Source organism: Mobula hypostoma, assembly GCF_963921235.1.
Source record: "Mobula hypostoma chromosome X1 unlocalized genomic scaffold, sMobHyp1.1 SUPER_X1_unloc_3, whole genome shotgun sequence".
Taxonomy (NCBI): domain Eukaryota; kingdom Metazoa; phylum Chordata; class Chondrichthyes; order Myliobatiformes; family Myliobatidae; genus Mobula; species Mobula hypostoma.
The window spans coordinates 195,656-221,295 of NW_026948167.1; the positions used below are offsets into that span (position 1 = coordinate 195,656).

General features: G+C 43.7%; 1 protein-coding gene across 1 annotated transcript in view; it reads left to right on the top strand.

Annotated features, from left to right (window-relative positions):
- The window catches only part of LOC134341393 (homeobox protein Hox-A3-like), a 72,788-nt gene continuing 47,148 nt past the window's right edge, over positions 1–25,640 (top strand). Inside the window, exon 1 of the mRNA XM_063039255.1 lies at positions 1–77. The gene's annotated coding sequence lies outside the window, so the exon portion shown is untranslated. The remainder of the gene's footprint in view (positions 78–25,640) is intronic.

Here is a 25,640-nt window from a genome sequence, read left to right on the forward strand (position 1 = left end):
CTGATCCCTGCTGGCATCTACTCTGGGAAGTCCTACAGAACAGAGGGAGCTCGAGGTACAGGTACACAGAGAGACTGGTAAATGACAGGGGAGTGTTGTAGAACAGAGGGAGCTCAGGGTACAGGTACACAGAGAGACTGGTAAATGACAGGGGAGTGTTGTAGAACAGAGGGAGCTCGGGGTACAGGTACACAGAGAGACTGGTAGATGACAGGGGAGTGTTGTAGAACAGAGGGAGCTCCGGGTACAGGTACACAGAGAGACTGGTAAATGACAGGGGAGTATTGTAGAACAGAGGGAGCTCGGGGTACAGGTACACAGAGAGACTGGTAAATGACAGGGGAGTGTTGTAGAACTCAGGGTACAGGTACACAGAGAGACTGGTAAATGACAGGGGAGTGTTGTAGAACTGAGGGAGCTCGGGGTATGGGTACACAGAGAGACCGGTAAATGACAGGGGAGTGTTGTAGAACAGAGGGAGCTCGGGGTACATGTACACAGAGAGACTGGTAAATGTCAGGGGATTGGAGTAGAATTGAGGTAATTTGAGGTAGAGATGCACACAGAGAGACTGGTCAATGTCAGGGGATGGGAGTAGAATTCAGGAAATTCAGGGTTTGAGATCCTCACAGAGAGACCAGAAAATGCCAGAGGATTGGAGGATAATTGAGATAATTTGGGGTAGGATTTCCACACAGACAGACCAGAAAATGTCAGGGGATTGGAGAGGAATTGAGGGAATTTGGGGTAGAGATCCACACAGAGAGACCAGTGAATGTCAGGGTATTGGAGGAGAATTGAGGTAATTTGGGGTACATGTACACAGGGAGAGAGAGACCGGTAAATGTCAGGGGATTGGAGTAGTATTGAGGTAATTTGGGGTAGAGACCCACACAGAGAGACTGGTAAATGTCAGGGGATTTGAGAAGAATCGAGTCAATTTGGGGTAGAGATCCACACAGAGTGACCGGCAAATGTCAGGGTATTAGAGTAGAATTGAGGCAATTTGAGGTAGAGATCCACACAGAGAGACCGGTAAATGTCAGGGGATTGGAGTAGAATTGAGATAATTTGGGGTAGAGATCCACACAGAGAGAGACCGGTAAATGTCAGGGATTGGAGCAGAATTGAGGTAATTTAGGGTAGGGATCGACACAGAGAGAGACCGGTAAATGTCAGGGATTGGAGCAGAATTGAGGTAATTTGGGGTAGTGATCCACACGGAGAGAGACCGGTAAATGTCAGGGGATTGCAGTAGAATTGACAGAATTTGGGGTAGAGATCCAAACACAGAGAGACCGGTGAAGGTCAAGGGTTTGGAGTAGAATTGAGGCAATTTGAGGTGGAGATGCACACATAGATACCGGTAAATGTCAGGGATTGAAGCAGAATTGAGGTAATTTAGGGTAGGGATCGACACAGAGAGAGACCGGTAAATGTCAGGGATTGGAGCAGAATTGAGGTAATTTGGGGTAGTGATCCACACGGAGAGAGACCGGTAAATGTCAGGGGATTGCAGTAGAATTGACAGAATTTGGGGTAGAGATCCAAACACAGAGAGACCGGTGAAGGTCAAGGGTTTGGAGTAGAGAGACCGGTGAAGGTCAAGGGTTTGGAGTAGAATTGAGGCAATTTGAGGTGGAGATGCACACATAGATACCGGTAAATGTCAGGGATTGAAGCAGAATTGAGGTAATTTAGGGTAGGGATCGACACAGAGAGAGACCGGTAAATGTCAGGGATTGGAGTAGAATTGAGGGAATTTGGGGTAGAGTTCCACACGCAGAGAGACTGGTGAAGGTCAAGGGATTGGAGTAGAATTGAGGCAATTTGGGGTGGAGATGCACACATAGATACCGGTAAATGTCAGGGATTGAAGCAGAATTGAGGTAATTTAGGGTAGGGATCGACACAGAGAGAGACCAGTAAATGTCAGGAGATTGGAGTAGAATTGAGGGAATTTAGTGTAGAGATGCACACAGAGAGACCGGTGAATGTCAGGGGACTGGAGTAGAATTGAGGCAATTTGGGGTAGAGATCCACACAGAGTGACCTGTGATTGTCAGGGGATTGGAGTAGAATTGAGGCAATTTGGGGTAGAGATCCTCACAGAGAGACCAGTAAATGTCAGGGGATTGGAGTAGAATTCAGGAAATTCGGGGTAGAGATCCTCACAGAGAGACCGATAATTGTCAAAGGTTTGGAGTAGAATTGAGGGAATTTGGGGTAGAGTTCCACTCAGAGAGACCAGTGAATGTCAGGGGACTGGAGGAGAATTGAGGTAATTTGGGGTACATGTACACAGAGAGACCGGTAAATGTCAGGGGATTGGAGTAGAATTGAGGTAATTTGGGGTAGAGATCCACACAGAGAGACTGGTAAATGTCAGAGGATTGGAGTAGAATTGAAGGAATTTGGGGTAGAGATCCACACAGAGAGACTGGTAAATGTCAGGGGATTGTAGAAGAATTGAGGGAATTCGGGGTACAGATACACAGAGTGACCAGTAGATGACAGGGGAGTGTTGTAGAACAGAGGGAGCTTGGGCACAGTTACTCGGTTCTCTGAAAGTGGAATTGCAGGTAGACATGTTGGTGATTAATGCGTTTGACACACTAGCCTTCATCAGCCAAGGCACCTAATATGGGAATTTGGAGGTTATGTTGCAGTTGTGTATGAATTTGATGAGGGCATTTTTAAAATAACACAAATAAATTGCTGAAGGAAATCAAGTCACAGCATTTATGGAGGGCAATAAACATTCGATGTTTTGGCCCAAGACCCTTCATTGGGTTTCCCTCTGTATGTCTGCACTAATCCTATTTGCCTGTATTTGGGCAAACTGGATTAAGATATACATCTGTGGAGGATGGTATGGGCAAGGTGGGCTGAAGGTGTCTGTGATGTAAGATTCCATCGTGCAGTATACATGGATGACATTGGAAAAGCCTGGATTTAGTACGCATCCTCAAGAGGCAGTGCTTCAAGAAGGTGGCATCAATCCGTCACCAATTGGGACGTGCCTTCTTTTCATTACTAACATCAGGGAGCAGGTAAAGAAACTCGAAGACCCACACTCAAATCTTCAGGAACAGTTTATTCCCCTCTACCATCAGATTCATGACCAGTACCTGAACTAGTATTAGTAAAACTAGTCAGTAACAGTGATAAAACTACCGGATTGTTATAGACAAAGCTGGATCAGTTTGACGAGCGCTGAAAAGATTTACAAGACTCAAAGGACTGAGCTGTAGAGAGAGATTGTGCTGACTAGTTTATTGCTTGGATCGTCGAAGACTGAGTGGTGACCTTATAGCGGTGTATAAAATAATGAAGGGCATAGATAACGTGAATGCACGCAGTCTATTTCCCCCAGGATTGGGGAATCAAGAACTAGAGGGCACAGGTTTAAGGTGAGAAGAGAAAGATTTAATAGAACCTGAGAGTTCAACTTTTTCACCCAGACAGTGCTCAGTATATGGAATGAACTGGCAGAGGAAAGTATAAGACCGTTAGATATAGGAGCAGAAGTAAGCCACTTAGCCCATTGAACTACCACCATTCTATCGTGGTTGATTTATTATCCTTCTCAACCCCATTCTCTTGCCTTCTCCCAATAACTTATCAACCTCCACTTTAAATATACCCAGTGGCCTGTTCTCCACAATGAACTCCATAGATTCACCACTCCCCGGCTGAAGGAATTTCTCCTCATATCTAATCTAAAGGAATATCCTTCTATTCCGATGCTGTGTCCTCTGGTCTTAAACTCCCCCACTATAGAAACCATCCTCTCCACATCCACTCTACTTAGGCCTTTAGAGAGAGGCAGGGACATTAGCAACATTTAAAAGGCACTCGGACAGGTACATGGATAGGAAAGGTTTAGAGGGTTATGGGACAAATGCAAATAAATGGGATTAGCCTTAGCAACCAACCTGCACAACCCTAATCACTACAGTATTGCAACTCTTTGACTATTTTGATTACTTTGCACTAAAATTGACTTATTTTTGTGTACCAATTGTGTTCTTTCTTGTTAAAATGTATTTAATTTGTGTTTCTTTTGTGAATGTATAATTTATGCCACATCTCAGATGCTCTATGCCTGTGATGCTGCTGCAAGTAAGTTTTTCATGTCACCTGTGCATACATGTACTTGTGCATGTGACAATAAATTCCACTTTGATTTTTGACTAGCTTAGAAGGAGTCTGGGTCAGCATAGGCTGGTTGGACCAAAGAGCTTGTTTCCATGCTGTATGACTGCGACACTTAAACTCTTCTATGAGAAAAAAAACCCTGGTCCTTCTCCACTCTGGACCATATGTAACTCCAGACTTACATAGATCCAGAAACAGACATAGACACAGAAACAGGCCTTTGGCCCAACTTGTCCATGCTGACCACAGCATCCTTCCTGCTAGTTGCAGTTGCCTACATTGGGTCCATAATCCTCCAAGCCCCTCCCCTCCATGTACTATACCTATCCAAGTACCTCTTAAAGGTTGCAAATGTACCTGCTTCAACCACTTCCTTTGGCAGCTTGTTCCAGATATCTGCACTCTATAGTTTTGGACTCCCCAACCCTGGGAAAAAGACTATGACCATCCACCTTATCCATACCCTCATACCCCTCATAGAGCATAAAACATAGAATAGTACAGAAGAGTCCAGGCTCCTTGGCCTATGATGTTGTACCAACCTTTTAACCTACTGCAGGATCAATCTAACCCTTCCCTCCGACAGAGTTCTCTATTTTAATTTCATCCATGTGCCTGCCTTACAGTTTCTTAAATGTCTCTAATGTATCTGCCTCTAACACCACCCCTGGCAGAGCATTCCATGCAGACACCATTCCCTGCTGTGTGGGAGAAAAAAAAAACTACCTCTGACATCTCCTCCCTATACTTTCCACGAATCACCTTAAAATTATGCCCCCTCATATTAGTCATTTCTATCCTGGGAAAAAGGCACTGACTATCCACTCTATCAATGACTCACCATTTACACCTTTTATTCTCCTATGTTCCAAAGAATAAAAACCTGGCATGGCCATCCTCTCCCTGTAACTCAGACCCTCTAGTCCAGGTAGCATCCTCATAAATCTCTCATTCCATCCTCTCCAGCTTGACAATGTCTTTCCTATAAAAGGGTGACCAAAATGGTACACACTACTCCAAGTGCATCTTCACCAATGATTCATATAACTGTAATAAGTACAGTATATTGCAGATGACACAAAGGTTGAGGTACTGTGGAGAGTGTAGAAGGTTGTTGTTGGTTACAATAGGACATTGACAGGAAGCATAGCTGGGCTGAGAAGTGGCAGATGCAGTTTAATTCAGAAAAGTGTGAATTAGTATACTTCGCAAGGTCAAACTTGAAGGCAGGGTACAGGGCTAATGGCAGGATTCTTAGCAGCGTGGAGGAACAGCGGGATCTTGAGGTCCATGTCCACAGATCCCTCAAAGTTGTCATGCAAGTTGATAGGGTGATTAAGAAGATGTATTGTGTGTTGGTCTTCATTAGTCAAAGGATTGATTTCGAGACCCTTGAGGTAATGTTGCAGCTCTATAAAACTCTGTTTACACTACACTTGGAATATTGTGTTCTGTTCTGGTCTCCTCATTATAGGGAGGATGTGGAAGCTTTAGAGAGGCTACAGAGATATACCAGATGTTGCCTGGATTAGAGAGCATGTCCTTTGAGGAAAAGTTGAGTGAGCTAAGACTTTTCTCCTTGGAATGAAGAAGTTTGAAGGGAGACTTGATACAGGTGTATAAGATGATAAGAGGATTAGACAGAGTGGACAGCCAGAGGCTTTCTCCCAGGGCAAAAATTGCTAATACGAGGGGGACATAATTTTAAAGTAATTAGCGGGAAGTATAAGGGGGTATCAGAGGTAAGTTATTTACACAGAGAATGATGGATGCATGGAGTGCACTCCAGGAATGGTGGTAGAGGCAGGTACAGTTGGGACATTTAAGAGACTCTTAAATGGACATATGGGTGATAGAAAAATGAAGGTCTATGTGGGAGGAAAGGGTTAGACTTTTTTCTGCAAATGACATTTTTCTGACTATAACTGCAGGAATTATACATTAATCTCTATAATTACAGCGAATCACATCTGTGTGAAGTTGAAGGAGCTTGTTGGTGTATATAACTTTATTGCAACATTTGTTATCATCATACTGTGAAATATCTGTACATAAAAATCATGTCACAGGTAGTATTAGAGATTGATAGATGCATTTGCAATTACAAGCACAGGGTCAGTGTTAAAATGCGTTAAGTCTGTCACTGTGTTGCAGGGACACTGTGTGATATTTGGATGTGTTGTAACAATATATCACCGAATTAAAATGAGAACAATATTGTAATGAGTTATATCTGGACATAAATACAGGGGCATGAGACAATTTTGGACAGGATTGTAATGTGTTACTCTGATATCGCTGTTGGAACATGACAGTGTATTTATCCACGAGTATTAGGCTGCTGCAGGTTAGCATTCAATTTGTTAGGTCTGGCTGGGATTTCAAGAATAGTTGCCGTGATATATTAACAGGGCAGGAGCATTCGGGGATAATACCCAGAACCTCAGGTCCACAGAATGCCTGTGGATCAGAGGTCGCCAAGAGAGAAGGCTAAAGGCTGAGTTGGAGCGCATCACTGGAGCGTGTCCTCTGGTCGCGTGATGAAGCTCGGAATGGAACGTCTGTTCTGGGATCCCGGGTAGGGAGAGGGGGCCAGGTGGCCTGTCCGGCGAAACTGACGGGCCATGGCTGGAGCCTCAGGATCGGGGAGGGGGCAGTTGTTGATCTGGGAGAGGGCAGGTATCTCGGTTTACCTACCCACTAGAGCCAGTGTTGGCGGGGTCTGCGAAGTGCGGTGAGTCGCGAGCTGCGGGCAGTCCAGTTTTGGGAGGTGTACCAGAGGGCAGGGATGACTGCTCTCCCGTAAATCGCAAGGTTTTTAAAATGGATTCGATGTATGCGTCTTTCCGCCTTTTCCCTCAGTCGACCGAAAGCTGCGTGTGGGTGCAGCGAGGGAGGTGGTAAGTTTCTCCATTTATCTGTATATGCATGATATGCATTTATCTGTAAGGTGTGTCTTTGTGTATTTGGGGTGTATTTAATTGTTAGAAGAGCTATTAAAATGTATTATTTCTTCCATTAAAACTTGTAAGCGTTTTTCTATAAGGGTTGTTCTTTCGTAACTAGATTTGAGCCCGTCCCAACGCCTGTATGAGGGCGGATAACATCAGGCAGATCCTTTCATCAACTTTAAAGTCGAAACGGCTTCTGGGGTATTACACCGGAGATGGGAATTTTGGTAATGATAACGCGCCATTGTTAAAGGGATTTTATTTTGCTTGTTACAGTCGAGTTGTTCTTCAGGGCCGGTTGTTTCCTGTTCGGTATTGCGGGGAGTTATAAAAGATTAAAGAAGTGAGCCCTTTGTAAATGAGGGAGCAGAGGAACTTTCTCAAGGTCGTAAATTTAAACAACTTTTGGAGGTCAGTAGTGACCGCAGCCTCAGTGGGGATATGTCAAGTGGGTGGGGAGAGCCGAGAGGGCACTGAGAACAGGTCAGGGCAGGCGAGGGGTGGGGAGGGGAGGAATAAGAAAGATGGAGAGGAAATGGAAGAGACTAAATCGGCTAGAGGGAGAGAAAGAGAGAGGGGTGGTACAACTGAGGGAGAACAGAGGTACAGAAAGATGAAGAAAGCAAGAAGGTGGTAGAGGGAGACGCAGTTAGAGAAACAGAGAAACAGACAGTTAAAAAGATGAATTGGTAAATAAGTAAATATTGTAACATAGTAGATATCATCTGTAGTATCGACGATCAACACAGAGAGCGAAAGACCTGGCCTAACCTTAAGCAAAAAGAAAACTGAAGTAATGGTAATGTCAAAGAAACCTGATATCCCAAACTGTATTGGGTAATGAAATCCTGAAACAAGTTCACAACTTCAAGTACTTTGGATCATGGGTAACATCTGATGGAAAATGCGAAACAGACATAAAAGCAAGAATAGCGATGGCAGGAACAGCATTTACAGAAATGAGAAACATCCTAACGAATAAGAAAATAGCAATTGACATCCGCCTTAGAACTCTCAGCTGCCACATTCTTCCTATATTGATGTATGGCTGCGAGTCATGGACCATCACAAATGCAATGGAAAGAAGAATCAATGCAGCAGAGATGTGGTTCCTCAAAAGAATGCTATGCATATCATATACGGACAGGACAACCAACGAAGAAGTTCTACAGAGAACGAAAACAAAACGTACATTACTTAAAAAAAATCAGAGAACAGCAATCAAAATTCTTTGGACACCTCATGCGAAGAGAGACATTAGAACATTTAGTTACAACTGGAAAGCAGGAAGGAAAAAGAAGCAGAGGCAGACAGAGAATGAAAATGACAGATGAATAACATCATGGTTAGAAACAGGGGAGGCAACAACTACAATTCGGAGGGTCAGGGACTGTGATGGATGGAGAGACATGATCGCCGAATGGCAAGGCACCTGAATGACTGAATTGTAACATGGACAGCGGTACAGTGAAAAACTGGTCTTGCATATTGGGCACACAGATCAGTTCGTTCAACAGTACATGAGGTACTACAATAACAATAAATAATTTTATTGCAAATAAAATTTATTTTGGATTTAAATAAATGTAATTTAACACTGTCTATAAACATAAGAATAAAGAAGCATTGTAGGCTTTATTCTTGTAAATATTTATTTTGAATAAAGTTTATTTTAGATTTTAAAACAGCAGAGGAACAGGCCCTTCTGCCCACAGTGTTATACTGAAATAATGAAACTTGTAATCAAATATCTAACTAAACTAATCCTTTCTGCTTACAGTATCCATCCATTCCGCACCCATGTGCCTCTCTAAGAGCCTCTTAAACATCTCTTTTGTATCTGCCTCCACCACCATCCCTGGCAACACATTCCAGGCACCCTCTGCAACTCAAGAGAAAATAGACCAAGTTTGTCCAACCACTCCTTATTGCACAAAGCAGAATAAAGTGTTACAGTTACAGAGAAAGTGCGGGCAGATAATAAGATGAAAGATCATAATGAGGAGGTAGATTGTGAGGTCAAAAGTCCATCTTATACTAAAAATCCATTCAAGAGTCTGTTAACAGTGGGATAGAATCTGTCCTTGAGCCTGGTGCTACACGTTTTCAAGCTTTTGTGTCTTCTGCCTGATGGGAGAGGGAGAAGAGAGAATGTCCATAGAGGGGGGCTGGTTTCTGAGATGTGCTGAACCGTGTCCACAACTCTGTTCAATTTCTTGCAGTCATGGGCAGAGCAGTCGACGTTGCAAGCCATGACAGGATGCTTTCTGTAGTGAATCTGTAAAAAAAATTTGTAATAATCAATGGGGTCATGCCAAATTTCTTTTGCTTGAGGAAGTTGAGACATATGTGAGCTTTCTTGGCCATGACATTAATGTGGTTGGACCAGGACACATTGGACTAGATGATGTTCACCCCTAAGAACTTGAAACTCTCAACCCTCTCAAACTCAATATTGTTGTTGTAAATAGGAGCATATGCACTACTTGCCTGTCTGATCTCAATGAGCAGCTCTTTCATTTTATTGACGTTAAGGGAACGGTTGTTGTCATGGCACTATGTCACTGGGCTATCGACTTCCCGTACTCCGACTCATCAATATTGGAGATTTGCTGTTGGTGCTTTGTTGCCCTTGTTCTGCTGAACATTGTGGGCATGCTACGGTGGAGTTGGAATGTGAGGTGACACTTTTGCTGAATGTTTTGATAAAGATGTGATAAATAAGTGAATCTGAATCCAAGATATGGTGCACTACATTGGTGTTACAGCAAAATCTGGTCACGCAGACATGAGTATACAGGATGTAGAGGAGGGGGCTGAAGATGTTGCTGCCTCTCCTTACTGATTGTAGGCTGTTCCTCAGGAAGTCGAGGATCTGGATGCAAAGAGAGATGTTGAGCCTCAGGTCTTGGAGATGTGTTTGCTTGGAATTATCATATTGAAGACGGGGCTGTAGTCAATAATTAATATGCCTCAAGAAGGTGGCATCCATCTCGAAGTACCCTCACCATCCAGGACATGCCCTCTTGGTGTTACTAACATCATTGAGGAGGTACAGGAGCCTGATGATCCACACTCAATACTTCAGGAACATATTCTTCCCCTCTGCAATCAGATCTCTGAATGATCCTGCTTTTGCACCACTTGTTTATATTTTTTAACTTGTAGAAATTCTTTATGAACTGTACTGCTGCAAAACAACAAATGTCATGACATATGTCAGTAATAATAAACCTGATTCTGATTCTATCTAAAGTAGATGTCTTTACTGTTCAGATTCTCCAGAGAGGGGTTGAGGGGGAGATACTGTGTGGGGGGGGGGTAGAGAGAGGCGGGGAGGTGGGAAGGAGGGAACATCAGAGGGAGACGGGGAGAGAGAATGCAAGAGGCAAAGAGAAAGGGGAAGGCAGACACATATAGAGAAGACATGACAAAGCACAGGGAGCAAAGAGAATATAAACAGGGATGAAGGCAGAGTGTGAGACAGAGAGAGGGAGAGTGAAACAGAGCTGGGAAGAAATGTCAGAGCAGCCTTGATAAATCAGGTGCCTGAGGCTTGCAGTTCAAGCCCAGATGTGTCATCATTCCTGTGGTATCTGGTCCAAACCTCAAATCTACAAGCCAGCACTGCAGATTGCTGGCTGAGAAACAGGTATGTCTGCAGTGTAGGGTGATGTCCAACATGTGTACTGGTACAATGAATGGTCGGGTGTGTGTCTGTGTGTGCAGGGGTGTTATAAGTGTGTTTCTTCTTTGTGTGTCTTCTCATGTTTCCAAAGATATACAGCCACTAGTTTCCATAAATAGATCTATGTAGATTTTTGTATATTTTTTGTATATAGGTAGACAGAGACAGATAGATACTTAAATTGAGAGATAGCTAGCAAATTGAAAGACACATAACAAACCAATAGTCAGCTAGCCAGATAGCTAGGTAGACAGGTAAATAGAATGAAAGAAAGAAAAAGAAAGAAATAGATAATCAATAAATAGAGAGACAAATGAGCAGACAGTAATAAATAGAGAAAGAAAAAAGAAGTGAAAGATAAGTGACTGGCTACTTTTCCAATACAATAAGGAAAACAAGTTAGTCGTAATTACAGAATGATAAATATAATTGTTAATTTGTAAATTGGGGGGGTTCAGAAACAAGTAACTTTACAACTTCTGACAATAGATAGTTATGGGTTCTACAGGCAATCAGTTATATGTTAGAGTTTGTGCTTCCAAAGTTTCAACCTAATACATTATGGCATCCAATATTTAATTTGTCATGGTTTGCCTTTTCTTAGCAATTATTTGTTGGAGAGGAACTGGCTCGCATGCTCCCAGAGAGCACTTCTCCCATCCCACCCCTCAACTAAGTCAGATGAGGGGTTGTTTGAAGTGAACCTATTTCTCTGTATAGGAGGATCCAAACAAACCCAGGACTCAGAGAGATACGGAAAACTGCAGGAAATTGGGACTAGCTGGGTGGATACCATAGTCGGCATGGACTTATTCAACCAAAGGGCCTGTACCTGTGTTGTATTACTCTAGGGCTCTAAGAACATATGGCCAAAGTTGTGAGCTTCAGCACCAAACATCCACCCAATCTACTGTAACACCAACCCAATCACCTGCAGTGGTGCAGTGAGTAGAGTGCCTGCCTCACAGCCCCAGAGACCTGGGATCGTTCCTGATTGGCACTGTGTGTGTGGAGTTTGCACGTTCTCCCTGTGACACCATGGGTAGCCTCTGGGTGCTCTGGTTTCCTCCCACCTCCCAACGATATACAGGGCTGTTATCCTTGGTTACTATGAATTGCCTAAGTGTAGGGTGATATAGGATCCTCAGAATGGGGTGTTAATGGGCAAGTGAGGGAGAATTGGTGGCAGGGACTGGGATAGTTGTAACAGTTGGCAGAGACTTGCTGGGCCAAATAGTCTCCCTTTCTGTCAGTGAGAAATGTTAAATAGAAATGTACCCACTGGCCTGTTTATCCTCTAAACTCACTAACAAGTGAACTAGTTTATTATTGTTACACATACTGAGGTACAGTGAAAAGTTTGTCTTAAACACTGTTCATACAGATCAGATCATCACATCAGTCCACTGAGGTAAAACAAGGTACAGTAAAACAATAACGGAATGCAGAATAGAGTGTTACAGTTACAGAGAAAGTGCAGTGCAGGTAGACAATAACATGCCCAGGCCACAACAAGGTAGCTTGTGAGATCAAGGGTCCCATTGTATCATACTAAGGAACCATTCAATAGTCTGATAACAGTGGGGTAGAGGCTGTCCTTGAACCTGGCAGTATGTCCTTTCGGGCTTTTGTATCTTCTGCCCGATGGGAGGGGAGAAGAGAGAATGTCTGGGGTGGGTGGAATCTTTGATTATTCTGGCTGTTTTACTGAGACAGTGAGAAGTGTAGACAGATTCCATGGAGGGGAGTCTGGTTTCTGTGATGTGTTGAGCTGCGTCCACAACTCTCTGCGGTTTCTTGTGGTCACGGGCAGGGCAGTTACTGTCCCAAGCTATTGTGCATCCAAACAGAATGGTTTCTATGGTGCACCGGTAAAAATTGGTGAGGGTCAAAGGGGACATGCAGAGTGTCTTTAGCCTCCTGATAAAGTAGAGGCATTGGTGAGCTTTCTTGTCTGTGAATTCAATGTGGTTAGACCAGGACAGGGCTTTTGGAGGTGTTCACACCTATAGGAACTTGAAGCTGTCAACCTCAACACTGTACAGGAGCATGTGCTCAATCTCCCTTCCTGAAGTCAACGGCCAGCTCTGTTGTTGATGTTGATGTTGAGGACAAAGTTGTTGTCATGACACCACGTCACTAAGCTCTCTGTCCCCTTCCTGTAATCTGCATCATCGTTATTTAAGATACATTGTGAATTTGCAACTACCACCCTGCATACCCATCCCCACATCACATCCTTATCAATGCAACTGCACATCCACCACCCTACCTATTCCCATATCCACCCAGCCATCCAAGAATCCACCTGCACACCCACCAACTCTACCTCTTCCATTCCTCCCCTTTCTCTCTATCTTACTCTTCTTGTCCTCTCTTTCTGCCTTACTCTTTCTCTCTTTCACTCTCTCCATCTCTCTCTTACTCCCCTTCTTTCTCTCTTTACCTTCCACACTCTTCTACTTTCTTTCACATTCTCTCTTTCTTTGTCCCCTTCTCTCCACTGCCAACACTGTGACTGATTATCGAGTTGGGGTGAGTGATTGCAGAGAGGAGGCCAGCTTCAATATGTTCTTGTCATCAATAACTCCTCAGCAAAGGCTCTCAGTGTGAAGCTCTGGGCAAAACCACCTCACTACTATGGAAATGGATTCCCGTGTGTGTGTGGAGGGGTGGGCAGGGGAGAGAGAAGAGGGGAAATAATGGGGGAGAGGGAGTGTGGAAGGGAGAGAGAGTTGGGCAAGGGAGCAGAGAAAGTGGGGAAGAGAGTAGGAGTAAGACAGGAGAGCACAACCCTCATCACTACCTCAGTTTAGCAACACTGTAACCACTTTGCAGTACAATGTTCTGACTGTGTTCTTGTAAAAATTGTGTATAGTTTATATTTAATTTGTTTTTCTTGTGAACCTTGTGTCTTGGGCGCTTCATGCCTGTGATGAGATGCTGCTGCAAGTTTTTCATTGCACCTGTACGCAGGTGGACGTGTATGTGGGAATAAACTCAGCCTTGACTTTGACATTTCTATCCACATACCTGTCCAACAGTCTCTTAAATGTTGTTAATATGCCCACCTCTACCACTTCCTCTGCCAGCTTGTTCCACACACTCTCCACCCTCTTTGTGAAGAAGTTGCCCCTTTGGTTCCTTTTAAACCTTTCCCCCGTCCTTAAACCTGTGCCCTCTAGTTTTTACTTCCTTTTCTCTAGGGATAGATAGAGAGAGGGAGTGGGAATAGAGAGAGAGAGGCAACGATAGAGAAAGAAGCTGAGAAGGGAGGCCAACATAGATAGATGAAGATGGATAAATAGATAGAAAAAGAATAATTTAGCCATGGTGTATGTACTTACATGCACATATGTGCGACTGTGTATATGGGCATACACACTGGTGCTTATGTAGAGCTATGTGTGTGTCAGTGTTCATTTACCATACAGTATATGTCACTGTGTGTGTTTGTGTGTAGCTGTGTTCCTCAGTACCCTGTCATCTGATGAGCCTGTGGTGTGCTTCAGTCAGGTTAGGGTTCAGAGAGCAGGCTAAAATCCAGGTTTCCGCTCTGCACTTGAAGGCCCGCAGCATGGACTTGTGACAAAGGACATCTGTAGATGTTGGGCCGGCAGGATCAGTAAGGCTGAGGGCTGACGGGCCTCTGGGTCAGCAAGGCCCCCAGGTCGGCAGGTCCCAGGATCGGATGTCCATATGGACAGAGCCACAAGGACTAATCACTTCCCAGATATGCAAGTGAGCGGGTCCGAAGTTCAAGGACTGGAGTTCAGGGTCCCGTTATTGGCTAGTCCTGGAGTCGATACTGAAACTCAATCTGAACTCCAGCAGTGGAAGCCCGATGGCCAAAGCCCTGGGTCAATGAGTCTGAGATTCCACTCTCGAAGTCTGAGCCCACATCACTGGAAACTGTCCTGAGGTTGGAGAACTATCTGTGTCAGGTAGGTGGGAGAGAGAAAAGAGGTTTGTTTTACTGCTGTTTATTGTTACTCGTTGTGTTCGGTGTTGTTCTGCTGAGCATTGTGGGTAATGATGCGATGTTGGCGCTGGAATGTGTGACAACACTTGCGGGCTGCCCTCAGCGCACCCTCGAGTTGTGTTGGTTGTTAACGTAAACAATGCATTTCACTGTGTGCTTCAATGTACCAGTGATTAAATAAGATTAATTGGAATCTGAATTGTGCAAAAGAATGTTAGTGAGGTAGTGTTCATAGGTTCATGGACTGTTCGGAAATCTGATGGCAGGGTGGAAGAATTTGTTCCTATATCATTGAGTGTGGGTTTTCAGGCTCCATTACCTCCTCCCCAAAGGTAGCAATGAGAAGAAATCATGTCCTGGATGGCAAAGGTCCTCAGTGATGAATGCTGCCTTCTTGAGGACCCTTGGAGACGTCCTCTGTGATGGGGAGGGTTGTGGCCCTGTTGGAGCTGGTAGAGTCTAAACCCTCTTGCAATCCTGTGCATTAGAGCCTCCACACCTGGCAGTGATGCAAATAGTCAGAATGGTCTCCACTGTACACCTGCAGAAATCTGTTAGAATCTTTGGTGACATACCAAATCTCCCCAAACTCCTCATGAAGTAGAGCTGCTGGCATATCTTCTTCATGAGTGCATCAATGTGTTGGGCCCAGGATAGACCTTCATCCAGGAACTTGAAGCTGCTCACCTTTCCCACCACTGACGCCTCATTGTACATATGTATTTGTAGTATGTGCATTTACGTGTATGTGAGAGAGAGAGCGAAGAGAAGGACAGAGGATAGAGACAGCGAGTTCCAACATAGAATCCGAATCAGGTTTTTATATCACTGGCTTGTGTTGTGAAGTTTGTTAACTTGGCAGCAGCGGTACAATGCAATACATGATAATATAGAAAGAAAAAAATAAATAAATGAATTACAGTTTTATATATATATATATATATATATATATGTATATTAAATAGTTCGATTAAAAATAGTGCAAAACAGAAATAATAAAAGTGAAGTCGGGTTCATGGGTTCAATGTCCATTTAGGAATCAGGTGACAGAGGGGAAGAAGCTGTTCATGAACACTGGGTGTGTGCCTTCAGGCTTCTGTATCCTTCCTGACGGTAACAATAAGAAGAGGGCATGCCCTGGGTGATGGGGGTCTTTAATAATGGACGTCACCTTTCTGAGGCACTGCTCCTTGAAGATGTCCAGGGTACTACTGAAGATGGAGCTGACTAATTTGACTACTTTCTGTAGCTTCTTTCAGTCCTGTGCAGTAGCACCCCCTCATACCCCCATAACCAGACAGTGATGTAGCCTGTCAGAATGCTCTCCATGGTGTATTTATAGATGTTTTCAAGTGTTTTAGATGACAAACCAAATCTCTTCAAACACCTAATGAAATATAGCCACTGTCTTGTCTTCTTTATAACTACATCAATATGTTGGGACCAGGTTAGATCCTCAGAGATCTTGACACCCAGGAACTTGAAGCTGCTCACTCTCTCCACTTCTGATCCCTCTATGAGGATTGGTATATGTTCCTTCATCTTAATCTTCCTGAAGTTCACAATCAGCTCTTTCCTCTTACTGATGTTGAGTGCCAGGTTGTTGCTGTGACACCACTCCACTAGTTGGCATATCTCGCTCCTGTACACCCTCTCATCTCCATCTGAGATTCTACCAACAATGGTTGTTATCATCAGCAAATTTATAGATGGTATTTGAGCTATGCCTAGCCACATGGTCATGTGCATATAGAGGAAATAGAGCAGTGGGCTAGGCACACATCCCTGAGGTGCGCCAGTGTTGATCATCAGCGAGGAGGAGATGATATCACCAATCCACATAGATTGTGGTCTTCCGGTTAGGAAGTTGAGGATCCAATTGCAGAGGGAGGTGCAGAGGGAGGTACAGAGGCCCAGGTTCTGTAGCTTATCCATCAGGACTGTGGGAATGATGGTATTAAACACTGAGCTATAGTCAACAAACAGCATCCTGACAGAGTTATTGTATTGTCCAGGTGATCTAGGGCCGTGTGAAGAGCCATTGACTGTATTCCACAGCATCAGGCCCTTCAGGCGACAATGTCTGTGCTGGCCATGATGCCAAATTAAACAGATTGATTGAGGCTGTCTGTGTGTGACTATGTGAGTGTGTGAAAAAGTGAGATACACAATAAACACACAGCCACAGAGAAACACACACACACACACAGGCCTGTTTGTGTGTGAGTGTGGATGTGACTGTACCCGTGTACTGATGCAGCCAAGTGTGGTGGTTTTACTGGATGTATTGCCCCGTAGGTCCACACCTTGACCTCAGCAGTGAGAGAAGAGCAATTCTTTTCTATAAATAATCTGGATTTGGGAAAGGCAGCCACAAATGAAGAAGTTATTAAAAATAAGCACAAAAATTCCAGCTACTGCGAGTGAAACAGAAAGTGAAAAATGTTGGAAATGCTCAGTAGGTCAGGCGGTGACTGTGGAGAGAAAGAGTGTTTCATATATGTTTTTGTATCTGTAGCCCTCTCAGACCTTGGCTCCCAAACTTCCTACCTGCACTTCCTCACCGCTCTCTCTCCTCCTCATCTTCTCCTTCCTCCAGCTTCCTTGGCCCCTGAATCCCTCCCTGCCCATTCCCCCTTTCCATGAGCTCCCTGCCTTTGGGGCAAGAATTGCTCTGGGAAAAGGCTAAAGAAATTATGCATGTCCCTGTTGACCCTTACCAATTTTATTCTATTGACACACCACAGAAAGCATTGTGTCTGGATGCATCATGGTTTGGTTCAGCAATTGCTCTGCCTGTGACCACAAGAAACTACAGAGAGTTGTGGACACAGCTCAGCACATCACAGAAACCAGCCTCCCCTCCATGAACTCTGTCTATATTTTCACTGCCTCAGTAAAGTAGCCAACATCATCAAAGACCCCACCCACCCCAGACATTCTCTCTTCTCCACTCTCCCATTGGACAGAAGATACTAAAGCCTAAAAGTACATACCACCAGGCTCAGGGACAGCTTCTATCCCACTGTGATCAGACTATTGGATGGACCTCTTGTACAATAAGATGGACTCTTGACCTCATAATCAAATTTGTTTGGGCTTGTACCCTATTGTCTGTCTGCACTGTTCTTTCCCTGTAGCTGTTACACTTAATTCTGCATTGTTATTGTTTTACCTTGTTTACATTGTTCTATCTCATTTCATTGTGTAATGATTTGATCAGTATGAACAAGCTTTTCACTGTACCTCAGTACATGTGACAATAATAAAGCAATTCCATTTCCAAATTCAAGCCCTGCTCCACGCCAACTATGGATTCAGGATTAGTGGGACAAGGGAGGGAGGTGGTGGGGATTGGGGTGCACACGTCCCGATTCCTATGTGTCCACCATTGGCCCATTATGGTTAATTTCCCAACCTAAAATTAAGAGGTCTCTGGGCAATGCAGGAATTCCCTAGGAAGGAGGGATGAACATGAAAATTTTCTTCCCTGAAAATCTCCTTTTGTGCCACTGACAAATGAACTGGGTTTTGACTGTATTCAACAGCATCAATGTGCTAATTTTACACCAAGTGGCTGCACCGACGACTCACCAACAGGAGCTTGGGAGCCACCTGTCCCATTCCAGGTTCGGGCCCCATTACTATTCCCTTCTCCCATGTGCCACTTTGGTTGTGGTGACCAACCGGTGGAGCAGGAGTGGGGTAGTATGTTGGCACAGCTCAGGCATGATGCTGTCCTCAGAGGAATGGGTGGGAGGAGATAGGTGATGCACTGGACAGTGGCTGAATGTAGTATGTGGGTGTTGTGTGTGTCTCCGATGAATGGTGCGGGTGGGGAAAGGTAGAATGGGGATCAGCAGAGGTGAAGGGAGACATGTGTGGAGTCAGTCAGGGGAGGGGAAAGAGAAGGTAAGATGAGAGAGATGGGGGAGAGGAAGGTGGTGAGGGGAGGAGAGGAAGGGGGTGAGGGGAGAAAAGGAAGAGAGCAGGTGAGAAAGAGGAGTGGGGGAAGGGGAGAGGGAAAGGAGAGTGGAAAGAGGGAGATAGGAGAGGAAGGAGGAAGAGAGGGAGCATGAGGGAAAGTGGAGCAAGTGAGGTAGTGAGATGGAGGACAGAGAGGTAGTGAGAGAGAGGAGCATAGTGAGAGGTGGCAGAGAGATTGAGACTGATTGAAAGAGGGAAACAGAGACGATCACAGGGAGATAGGCAGACAGAAAGAGTCTGTGAGAGAGATAGACATTGAGAGGGGTTGCGAAGAGATGAATTGATGGAGAAAAGAAAGGTGGAGAGTAAGGATCAAACAGAGAGAAGGCGTAAAACAGAAAGACAGAGAAAGGAAATTTTTGCAGAGACAGAGAAGAGAAGAGGGAGGGCAGTTGGTGAGAGGGATGTAAATTGGCTAACTTTTAAATAACAAGCTGCAAGTTTTAAAAACACGCCAGTTGCAGGATTTACAAGTCCGCTCTCGCTAGGCGATGAGGGAGCCACCGTTATACCCATCATTAATTTTTATCACAAGGGTCCAAAGGCACAGAGCTCCAATTTTCTGCTTGTATGTGTGCGTGAGAGAGAGACTGACATCTCATGAGGGTATGAGTGTATATAATTATACCTACTCTTCATGGATGAATCTCGGTGTTGTATACTGCATACATACTTTGATATTAAATGTATTTTAAACGAAAATGTTAAATGTTAGATCAAAGTGTTAGGATTTAGTGAGCAATTAGTACATTCCATCTCTCCCTCTCTCTCTATACATATTCTGTACATCTCTCTCTGTACATCTGTCTCTGTCTCTTCATCTGTTTGTCTCTCTATCTGTCCCTCTGTCTGTCTCTCTCTTTGTGTGTGTTTTTCTCTGTCTCTCTCCCTCCACCTCTCTCTTTGCGTGGATTCTTGACCTTGGAATCTAAACTCCTTATGATCTTGCACTTTATTGTCTACCTGCACTCTACTTTCTCTGTAACTGTGACACTTTATTGTGCATTCTGTTATTGTTTTGCCTTGTTCTACCTCAATACACTGTGTAATGATCTGATCTGTGTGAATAGTATGCAAGACAAGCTTTTCACTGTACATGTGACAATAATAAACCAATTCCGATGCCATTTGCCCGACATTTCAGACCAACTATATCAGCAATCCCCCAGTCACCTTGAGGCTGGACACTGGACAGACACCAAAGTCATCTAGTTGGATTCATGAAGGGCACGTCCTGTTTATCAGTCGTACTGGAATTCTTTGAAGATATAATGAGCACAGTGGATAGAGGGGAACGGGTGGATGTTGTATACTCGGATTTCCAGAAGGCGTTCAATAAGGTGCCACATAAAAGACTTATCCATTAGATAAGGATGTATGGAGTTGAGGGTACTGTGTTAGCATGGATAGAGGATTGGTTAACCAACAGAAGGCAGAGAGTTGGGGTACATGTGTGTTTCTCTGGTTGGCAATCAGCAATGAGTGGAGTGCCACAGTGATCGGTGCTGGACCTGCAACTGTTCACAATACACACTAATGACTTGGAAGATAGGACCAAGTGTAGTGTATCTAAGTTTGCTGATGACACTACCAGCTCGCTATTTCAGCTCGGGGCGTCGGAGTTCAGAGTTCAATCCCGATATCATCTGCAAGCAGTTTGTATTTCCTCCCCGTGAACGCATGGGTTTCCTCCGGGTACTCTGGATTATCCCATAGTTCAAAGACATACCGATCAGCTGGTTAATTGGACTTTGTAAATTGTCCCGTGATTAGGCTGGCGGCGCAGCTCAAAGGGCTGGAAGGGCCTATTCCTTGCTGTATATAGATAAATAAATAAATAAATAAATAAGACTCCCCCACCCCTGTCTCTGCTATAGAATACAAAATGTATTCGACTATATGGAGAGGGTTACTGTATGCGGCTGTCACCGCTGACTCTGCTCCCCTGTTTTGCTACAGGGGGACGCGGGACTGTGGAACTGGAGAAGGAGAATCCACCAGAGCCATGTCTCAGCCAGCGCCGCCGCATCCCGTTCTCCCGCTCCATCTGGAGCTCCCGGAATGGAAGCTGAGGATTCAGTTCCAGTACGGAGGATGAAAACGGGGGAGATCATGGTTATTCTGACGAGTGTACCCCACCCTCGACGCCCCCTGACCCCTCTAAAAGGCAATGAGATTGCTTTGGTTCTGTGACACATGGGACCCCTGCGTGACACGGGGAGACATCTCGGCCCAGGGCTGTTGCCTCACTGACACTGCCAGTGTAAGGGATTAGGCGGCGCCTCGGGAAAATTCAGTCTCGGTTCCTGTTTCATGTGGTCCACTTGACGCCCATCCGCGTTCACACCTGCCGCACTGACAGTTTTAATGGCGACCAACATGCACAATCCCACGCACAAACTCACATTCATGTGTGCACACACTCGCATAAGCGTAAATTTACCACACACAAAGTTATTCACACAGATTCACACACATTCGAGTTACCACACACATACAGATTAACACACACATGCACACACGCGAAGCTGTATCCTTTCACTCGGTCTCACACACACATTCAGCCACATTTAAAACCCACATGAATCACTTCATATACAGATGCACACAAGCTCTGTACCTATCCCCCCAACACACACGCACGCACATACCAATACTTACACACCTCATATTCAAACAACAGGAATTCTGCAGATGCTGGGAATTCAAGCAACACACATCAAAGTTGCTGGTGAACGCAGCAGGCCAGGCAGCATCTGTAGGAAGAGCTGCAGTCGACGTTTCAGGCCGAGACCCTTCGTCAGGACTAACTGAAGGAAGAGTGAGTAAGGGATTTGAAAGTTGGAGGGGGAGGGGAAGATCAGGAGAAGATGAAGCCACACTCAGGTTGGAGGAACAACACCTTATATTCCGTCTGGGTAGCCTCCAACCTGATGGCATGAACATCGACTTCTCTAACTTCTGCTAAGGCCCCACCTCCCCCTCGTACCCCATCTGTTACTTATTTTTATGCACACATTCTTTCTCTCACTCTCCTTTTTCTCCCTCTGTCCCTCTGAATATACCCCTTGCCCATCCTCTGGGTCCCCCCCCCCGTCTTTCTTCCCGGACCTCCTGTCCCATCATCCTCTCGTATCCCCTTTTGCCTATCACCTGTCCAGCTCTCGGCTCTATCCCTCCCCCTCCTGTCTTCTCCTATCATTTTGGATCTCCCCCTCCCCATCCCACTTTCAAATCTCTTACCAGCTCTTCCTTCAGTTAGTCCTGACGAAGGGTCTCGGCCCGAAACGTCGACTGCACCTCTTCCTACAGATGCTGCCTGGCCTGCTGCGTTCACCAGCAACTTTGATGTGTGTTGCTTGACACCTCATATTCATGTCTGTTTATGACACACAACAGACTAGCTCAGACATATTTTGCACACGCATTAACTCAGGCGCCCGCGCGCCAGTACTGGAAGCGAAACAAAATTGGTTTTCTTTCTGTTTGACATATGATCCTAACCTAATTGTGCCTTTTTTAACTTTGTCGAGTGATATCATACTTTTAAGAGGACTTTTTGTATGTGTGGATTTCAAAAATAGTGTGGTACTCGGCAGAGTATTAAATTACAGCACAGAGACATTTTTAATGTCACGATGACAAGTTCTTAACAGGAACTTGTCGACAATTTGTGTGCACCACCCGTCTAAATCTCAGCGATGTGTCTGTGAGTTAAAAGCAACTAATTTCTCCCTCATTAACAGAGAGAGTCGTGAGGTTAGAAACCTAACCCGCAAAAAAAAACGAAGTGTTTCTAACACCGCAACGCAGGAATACGTGTGTTGTTTAGCGATAAAACAGAATAAATTAAAATTATTTATCATTTATTTATTGTTCAATTAACACTGATATGTATCATGGGTATTTGATTTACACAGGTAATGAATCAGAAATTAAAATGAAAATTATTTATCGTTTATTTATTGTACATTAACATCGATAAGTATCACGTCGGATATTTAATTTACTCAGGTAATGAATTAGTATAGTATATGATGCATTTTTCTATGTAATATTTACATGTATCATAAATATTTTGTCCGTATTATTTCAGATAGCCATATATAAAGTATTTATATCCTACATATTCAAAAAAATGTACACGTATGACCTATTTTCGATAAATATATTTATGTAACCATATCAATATTTCAGATGGTATGAATAAATGTTGGTAATCGGGTATGATTAAATGTTTTATATAGAATTATGATACCTATACGTTATGTAATTGTGTTTGTTAATGGAAACATTTGTCTATATCCCATATAGCTATATTTAAATTCAAATAGATCCATCGCATATATAAACAAACATTTAGTTGATGCATTTTTGAATATGCAAATAAATATATTTATCTGAATTCACCATGTAATTACTTATAACATAAATGTGTTTAACTATATTTATTATTCATCAATATGAATAGGGTTATGCATATTTCTAAAATGTTAATTTGTCAAACAAATATTAAAATGTATTTATTGATTTAAATGAAATATAAATTACAATTTCGTTAAGATACATTTACATTACAAAATAAATATACACAAATGCTTAGCCACTACATTTATAAGAACGTATTTAAATAATATCACTTTCATATAAACGTATCTTACAAATATCTACATATTAATTAAACACGCTCGTTCCTGTAAATGTGCTGTGTAATTCAGAATCAGCTTTATTATCACTGACATACGATACGTCATTAAATTTGTTGTTTTGTAGCAGCGGTACAATGCAAATACATAAAAATTACAAAAATGAATAAATAAGTAAATAGTGCGAAAGCGGAATAGTAACGTAGTGTTCATAGACCATTCAGAAATTTGATGGCGGAATGTTTCATTATATTCATTTTGGATCAGATCAATATAAATGTGCTTCATAAATATCTATATTTAAATATCTACATATTATCTAAATCTGTTCGTTCCTATAAATGTGGTGTGTATTTGTTAATAATTATGTTATCATAAATAGTTGGTTAAATATATTTATATATGCCTATATTTGCACTAAACATATTGCCATAAAAAATTGTGACACATTTATCTGCATCAAATATACGGGTTTCTTTATACAGCGTTTAAACGTTCGATTTAAACTAAATTGCAAACGACTTTTAAAGGGTTTTTGACGCGCGGCAGGTCTGTAAGGAAATCAGAGACTCCGATCTATCCTGGGGTCAACTAAAGAAACAATTAACTTGTCAGTATCGGGCTGTAGGACAGCCGCACGGAGACCACTTGATTATTGAAATTCTTATCAACACAATTATATTTGTAAGTGTGGTCTGATCGACACCGCGCTACCAATCTCATTCAGCCGGCCTCTCGCGCTTCCAGAGGCAAGACAAGCACTACTAGCGTGCAAGATCCTTTGTTAGTTCGCAAATTAAAAAGATGCCTTTTATTTTAATAAAACATACCCATTTGTTCTTTGACTTGGTTATGCTGGCATATTTGCCTGCGCTCCATTGTGTTGTGCGGGGAGAGAAGGGTTATCTCCCACACCGCAAAGCTCATGCGGGTGTATACTGCCGCTGTCGTTTTTGTTCAATCCCCTGATCTCGCATTCACGTGTACCCCCACCCCACGTAAAACTCCGCGGAGGGATCCCACTGACTGTGAACGTTGTCCGATTTATTCTCCTCCATAGATGCTGCCTGGCCTGGTGAGTTCCTCCAGCAGTTTGTGTGCGTTACTTGGGACTCCGATTTAATTCGCCAGCTAACCCTTTAGCCTTGTAACTGCCCACCACCCACCCCGCCTCCAGTCTGACAGTCCGCTAGCCAATACCCCTCCCCCTGACAGAACTAATTGCCCCGGACGGAATTTTTAAAATCATTATCCAGAACTTATTCTCTCTGTTTTCTAACAACCATTCCCCCCCACTCCCCCGCCTTCGTTGGCGCCTTCTCTCGCCCCGGGTGAGAAGACAGGACGGAGAATTGGTGAAGGTTGGTGATTTTAAAAATACATATATTCTGGGAGAAATTTATTTAGATCCCAGCGCATACATAAGCCTCGGGAAAGTGCATGTAAAAGTGACTAGTGTCATGATGCCGACAGTGCGAGGGATAAAGGTACACAGCGCGCGCACACACACACTTGCACATACTTGCACAAACACACGCAGCGTAGACACACATTCTGATACACATATACAGGCACACTCGCACACAGCATACATACACGTTTAAGCAGTCTCAGAAACATACTCTAACATACACATTTTTTCTCTCACGCCTAAACACGCACATTCAGATGCTCACAATTATGCAGGCCACTCACTCTATCGCTCATTCTCTCTCACACACTCACAAACATACACACTCTCTCAAACACACACACACTATATATATATACAACACACACACACACATACACACAAAAGCAAAATCAACTTAGAGCTGCTGAAAAAAAGCGGGTCACGAAACTTAAGTGTCGAACATTATTCAAGATTAATTATAACTGGGAGCAGAGATGCGGGATTCGTCTGCGGTGTTCCCGGAAGCAACGTGCTCTATATATACTGCAGTGGTTTACTTTAGTCGCTCCAAAATTAGCCGTACCAATTCCGAAGACAAGTTGTTCTTGTCCCAGGGCAAACTAGACAGTGCTTTTAAAAATAAGAATGTTCAAGCTTTGGTGACCAGCGGAAGTGTTTCGGTTACGGACGTGTCAGTTTGTAAATTAATGCGAATGCTTTCTTTTTAGTTTCACGGAGCTACAGAACAATACAGCACTTTTACACCGTGCCCACTCATCCAGTCCCAATTTCCTGCATTCGACCCATTTCCCCCTAAGCCCTTCCATCCATG